This window comes from Ornithorhynchus anatinus, chromosome 6 (assembly GCF_004115215.2).
Source record: "Ornithorhynchus anatinus isolate Pmale09 chromosome 6, mOrnAna1.pri.v4, whole genome shotgun sequence".
Taxonomy (NCBI): Eukaryota; Metazoa; Chordata; class Mammalia; order Monotremata; family Ornithorhynchidae; genus Ornithorhynchus; species Ornithorhynchus anatinus.
This window is the reverse complement of record NC_041733.1, coordinates 14,050,432-14,056,993: the sequence shown is the minus strand read 5'-3', so window position 1 is coordinate 14,056,993 and position 6,562 is coordinate 14,050,432. Positions and strand designations below refer to the sequence as shown.

General features: G+C 46.5%; 1 non-coding gene across 1 annotated transcript; it reads left to right on the top strand.

Annotated features, from left to right (window-relative positions):
- Positions 1-673: 673 nt before the first annotated feature.
- Positions 674-809, top strand: LOC114813114. Its single transcript, XR_003760724.1, has one exon. It is a non-coding gene; the product is annotated as a small nucleolar RNA SNORA7 (small nucleolar RNA).
- The last annotated feature ends 5,753 nt before the right edge of the window (positions 810-6,562 follow it).

Here is a 6,562-nt window from a genome sequence, read left to right as displayed (position 1 = left end):
TTATAGCCGGAGCCCGGGCCAAATTTCCGGTCAGCTGAGCCAATGTTTTTAGTCCTGGAAGGGGGTTTGGAAGATGGCGAGCGGCTCCATCTCATTGTTCCTTGGGCCTCGTTCCAGATGCTGGTCCCCATGTGCTCTGCGTCCATCTCTCTTCATCTTCTGCCAAGAGGACACCTTAACTTAAGTCTCCTCACCTTGGTACCAAGGGACCTTGGGGGCAGGAGGACTCATTTCTGTAAGCAATGGGCAAATGGGCATCTCGATGACTTGGACTTTTGAAAGTCCTAGATTCCCTCCCCAAGGATGAGGGTGTGACCTTGGCCAGACTTCAGGCTGCGTCCCTGTTACGGGCCTCTCCCAGCATCCCCTCTGAGTGTCGGTCAGGCAGTTAATCGTGTTTATTGAGCGCTTATTGTGTGCAGAACACTGTATTAAGTGCTTGGGAGAGTACAAGGCAACAATAAACAGAAACATTTCCAGTCCACGAAGGGCTTACAGTCTAGAGGGGGAGACAGACGTTAATGTATTCTTCCTCTCCTTCATTAAATTGTTGCCTACAGCAGTGGATGGGAAGACATGTGTACACATCCATCTGTAATTTATTTTAATGTCTGTCTCTCCCTCTTATCTGTAAGCCGCTTTGGCGGGGATTGTGTCTACTTACTTTACTGTCCCCCTCTCAGTGTCGCACCTGGAAAGTTTCCAGTACTCTACCAGTCGGCTACAGGAGGGAGAGACAAGCAGAGGTCTACCCATTCCATTCCTAGCTTGGGCAGTGGCTAGCGAGTGGAAGGCCATCTGCTACAAGTCAAAACCCACCGGTCGGGAAGCAGCGGCACGGGAAAGAATCGAGGGCGGAGACTCAAGTTTAGTGCACGGGAGGCAGCGGTAAACCGCTTCTGTATTTTTACCAAGAAAACTCCACGGATCCACTACCGGAACGATTGTAGATGGAGGTGGAGCATTCCGGGAGAGATGTGTCCATGGTGTCGCTCTGGGTCGGAGATGTCTTGGCAGCCTAAAACAACAGCAATAACTTTATTATCAGGCTCTCAAGCGTTTATGACACCGCTCAGTGAATGCCACTGATTGACGGATTGATTCGGCACCCATCTCATTCCACTCCAGGGTTGGCTTCATTTCCTTGGTCAGTCAACAAGTATCTGCTGAACTTCTACTGACTGTTAGACCGTAAGATGACTGTGGACAGGGACTGTGACTGTCATATTATTGTGCTGTACTCTCCTAAATGCCTAGTAGAGTGCTCTACATACAGTTTTTATCTTATGCCGTTGATTGGTCTCCGACCCATAGCGACGCCACAGATACCTCTCTCCCAGAACGTCCTACCTCCCTCTGCAATCATTCTGGTAGTGGATCCATAGTGTTTTCTTGGTAAAAAAACTGGAAGTGGTTTACCATTGCCTCCTCCCGAGCAGGAAACCCGAGTCTCCGTCCTCAACTCCGTCCCTTGCTGCTACAGCTCAGCACAGAGGAGTTTGTAGCAGATGGCTTTCCACTTCCTAGCCGCTGGCCAAGCCAGGAATGGAACGGGCAGGCCTCCGCTTGACTCTCCCTCCCGTAGTCGAGGCTGGTAGAGTGTTGGAAACGCTTCAGGTGCGACCCCGAGAGGAGCTACATACAGTTAGTGCTCAATAAATACGATCGATTGATTTATTACCTTTCTGACACTGCACTAGACGATATGGTGAATGACAAAGAATGTAGAAACTTCATTGCTTTCACTGACAGTTGCATAAAGTACTTTGGAATCCTTTAGCAGTCATTCAATAGTTCAATCAATGGGAAGCAGCATGGCTCAGTGGGAAGAGCACGGGCCTGGGAGTCAGAGGTCATGAGTTCGAATCCCAGGTCTGCCACTTGTGAACTGTGTGACTGTGGACAAGTCACTTCACTTCTCAGTGCCTCAGTGACCTCATCTGTAAAATGGGGATTAAGACTGCGAGGCTCACGTGGGACAATCTGATTACTCCGTATCTACCCCAGCATTTACAACAGTGCTCGGCACATAGTAAGCGCTTAATAAATACCAATATTATAATTATTATTATTATGTATTGAGTGCTTGCTGTGTGCAGAGCACTGTACTAAGAAGCACTTTGGAGAGTACATTACAACAGAGTTGATAGGCACGTTCCCTGCCCAAAATGAGCTTACAGTCTAGAGGGGGAAACGGATATTAATATAAACAATTTATAATATATCATTTATAGATCGATACGTAAGTGCTGTGGAGTTGAGGGTAAGTGCTGTGGAGTTGAGGGTGGGAGAATACCAAATGCCAGAAGGTCACAGATCTAAATGCATCGATAACGCAGGAAGGAGAGAGAGCCGGGGAAGCAGCGTGGCTCAGTGGAAAGAGCCTGGGCTTCAGAGTCAGAGGTCACGAGTTCGACTCCCGGCTCTGCCACTTGTCAGCTGTGTGACTGTGGGCGAGTCACTTAACTTCTCTGTGCCTCAGTTACCTCATCTGTAAAATGGGGGATTAACTGTGAGCCCCACGTGGGACAACCTGATTACCCTGTATCTACCCCAGTGCTTAGAACAGTGCTCTGCACATAGTAAGTGCTTAACAAATATCACCATTATTATTATTATGAGAGAGGGCTTAATCGGGGAAGGCCTTTTGGAGGAGATTTGACCTTGATAAGCCTTTGAAAGTGGGGAGAGTAGTGGTCTGGGGTAGTAGAAGGGAGCGGGAAATGTAAGGGGCTGTGATTCTTTCTCGAGTGAGTGTCCCTCTCCTGAAGGCAAATGAAAGACCAAGCTCCCTCTATTTGAGTGGCGAATTGACGATGTATGTGCCAGAGCACGGAAGGAGCCCTGAGCAAGTCCCCCTCCACACTGGTAACGCCGGACTCCGGTAGAGTAAGGGTCAGTGTCCGGGAATAGACGACGACCAGCCAACGAATGAACGGTCCCGAATTACGCCTTCGGTTCTACCACCGCCTCGCTCTGTATCGTTGTGTAAGTCACTTAACCTCTCTGGGCCCTTATGTTATTCCTGGACTAGGAATTAGAAGCCGGGTGGCCTACCGGAGACAGCACGGGCCTGGGTTCTAATCCCGGCTCTGCCACTTGCTTGCTTTGTGACCTTGGACAAGTCACTTCACTTCTGTGACCCTCAGTTTTCTCAACTGTAAAAGGGGGAGGTCTATTCTCACTCTTTCTTAGATCGGGAGCCCTAAGCAGAACTTGTACCTACCACAGAGCTTAACTGGTACCTACCCCAGAACTTAAAACGGTGTTTGACACAAAGTAGACGCTTAACAAATGCCAATAAAAAAATCAAATTAGATGATTCCATCCTGAGGATTAGAGATAAAAAGCATTGCTCAATTTGTGCTGGAAGATCACTTCTCCTACCTCTCACCTTTCAAGGAGAAGATAACTCTAGGATGGTTTAGTGTAAAGCGCGTAGGCCTGGAAGTCAGGAAACCCCATTTCATTCATTCAATAATATTTATTGAGTGCTCACTATGTGCACTGTACTAAGCGCTTGGAATGTACAATTCGGCAACAGATATAGACAATCCCTGCCCAGTGACGGGCTCAGAGTCTAATCCCCATTTCTAATCCCGGCTCTGCCACTTGTGGCTATACGACCTTGGGCAAGTCACGTAACCTCTCTGGGCCTCAGTTTCCTCTTCTAGGCAATGGGGATAAAATACCTGTCCTCCTAAGTGGGTGGGATGAGGACTGTGTCCTATCTGATCATCTTATATCTACCCCAGTGCTTGGCACAGAGTAAGTACTGAATAAATGTCACCGTTTATGTCAGTATTAATTGAAAGAACAGCAGTAGAGAAGAGGGGAACCGTGGCAAACGGTAAGCTGCTCGCTGGCAGGAATCAAGCTTACCGACTCTATAGTATTGTACTCGCCCGAGTGCTTCCTTAATACCGAGATCTGCACCCAGTAAGCACCACTTATTGATTGAAATGGAGGAAAGCAGAAGGTTGAAGAATGGCAGATTCTGGAAGAGGCGTCCAATTCTAGAAACAGTGATTCCTCCAAAGTGCATGGGTGACCCAGCCAGCTCCAGTTCAGTCTCTCTCACATCTGAAGAGCACAGATGCCAGGGGCTTTGAAAAAAAGGTGTCATAACAATAATAATAATGATGTTGGTATTTGTTAAGCACTTACTATGTGCAGAGCACTGTTCTAAGCGCCGGGGTAGACATAGTAAGTGCTTAACAAATACCAACATTATTATTATGTGCAGAGCACTGTTCTAAGCGCTGGGGTAGACATAGGGGAATCAGGTTGTCCCACAGGGGGCTCACAGTCTTAATCCCCATTTTACAGATGAGGTAACTGAGGCACAGAGAAGTTAAGTGACTCGCCCACAGTCACACAGCTGACAAGTGGCAGAGCCGGGATTCGAACCCATGAACTCTGACTCCAAAGCCCGTGCTCTTTCCACTGAGCCATGCTGCTTCAAATATAAATTTGAAGTTCAAGAACAGTCCCACCCAAAGGCCAGGGAAGGGCCTGATAACCTCAGAGATTCTCTTCCAACCTGGGGATTCTGGGATTTTTTTTTTCCAACAATAAAAAATTACCAAGACAGAGTAAGTTAGATTTAAAAGGAATTAAAAATGAGGTTTAAACTTGGGAGATGTCCTTTGAAAGGAAATGAACTTAAAGAGGCCTCCCAGCCCCATGTAGGAAGTGATTTATTTTCTTGCCATTAGTGTCCAGCTCTTATGGAACAGAATGAGTCAAAGCAGGTATTAGGCACATTACAGCCCTGAAATGATTTTTCAACCACTGCTTTGGCACCATCATGAGAGGCATCCACTCTATAGCCCTCCCTTCTACCCCACTCCTCCTCCTGACTTTTATTCAGTGTCTGAACAAAGACCATGCACTGTCAGATGAACCCACGAAATGTCCATGAATGATAACAGCGTGTTTCATTGCTCATGAAGAAGTGAGATCTGCTAATAATAGCAATAGTAAGAAGAATAATAGTTGTGGCATTTAAGCACTTACTGAGTGCCAGACTCTGTGCTAAACAATGGGTAGATACAATATAATCCTTTACCGTCCTGTTCTGCATGGACCTCACAGTCTAAGCGGATATTGAATCCTCATTTGCCAGATGAGAAAGCAGAGGCATAGAGAAGTTAAGAGACTTGCAAGTAGTCAAACAGTAGGCAGGCGATGGCTGAGCTGGGATTAGGACCCAGGTTGCCCGACTCCTAATCCTGCACTCCATCCACTAGTTCACGCTATAATAGTAATAATAATGATGATTATGGTATTTGTTAAGCACTTACTATATGCCAAGCACCATTCTAAGCTCTTGGATAGATACAAAGTAATCAGGTTGTTCCACGTGGGGCTCACAGTCTTAATCCCCATTTTACAGATGTGGTAACTGAGGCACCAAGAAGTAAAGTAGCTTGGCTAAGGTCACACAGCAGACAAATGGCAGATCCAGGATTAGAACACACATCCTCTGTCTCCCAAGCCTGTTCTCTTTCCGCTAAACCACACTGCTTACTATTGTTATTATTAACAATAATAATAATAGTATTTGTTCAGTTCTTACTATGTGTCAAGCACTGTAGTAAGAGCTGGGGTAAATACAAGATAATCAGGTCCCTCATGGGGTTCACAGTCTAAGTAGGAGGGCGAACGGGCATTGAGTTCCCATTTTGTGGATGAGGGAACTGAGGCCCAGAGAAGTTAAGTGACTAGCCCAAGGTCATACAGAAAGCAAAAGACAGAGTCATGACTAGAACCCAGATCCTCTGAATGCCAGGCTTGAGTTTTTTTCACTAGGCGACAATGGTCTCTATTACTCCCTACTACTCAGATGTCCCTAAATGAAACTATGGATAGGCTGAGGTGTTTCTGTTTAAAACGCTGAGCCATTCAGTGAGGTGTGAGCCCTGCTGGGACCAGGTCACACAGTCAATCAATGGTATTTACTGAGCACTAACCCTGTACTAAGCATTGGGAGAGTACGATACTACGAAGTTGATAACCGTAGTTGCAGTAATATTTATTAAGTGCTTACTGCGTGAGGGGCACTCTACTAAGTGCTCTATTGTACTTTCCCAAGCGCTTAGTACAGTGCTCTGCACACAGTAAGCACTTAATAAATGTGATTGAATGAATGAATGAATGAAATCCTGGGAAAGAGTATACAGGTTGGAATGAGACACGGATCCTTAGACACAATCCCTGTCCACAAGGAACGTACAGTCTAATACATCTATCAGTCAGTCAATCAGGGGTATTTATTGAGCACTTACTGTGTGCAGAGTTCCCTGTTCCACATGGGGCTCACAGTCTTAATCCCTGTTTTGGAGATTAGGTAACTGAGGCACAGAGAAGTGAAGTGACCTGACTAAGGTCACACAGCAGACAAGTGGTAGAGCCGGGATTAGACGCCTGGTCCTCTTGATTCCCGAGCCCTTGTTCTATCCACTAGGCCACCCCGATTCTCAAGTTCGGATATTGAATAGGCAAAAATGACTGGGTTTTCTTGTACCTCTCGTATTGATGACTGATGGGTTCTAATCCC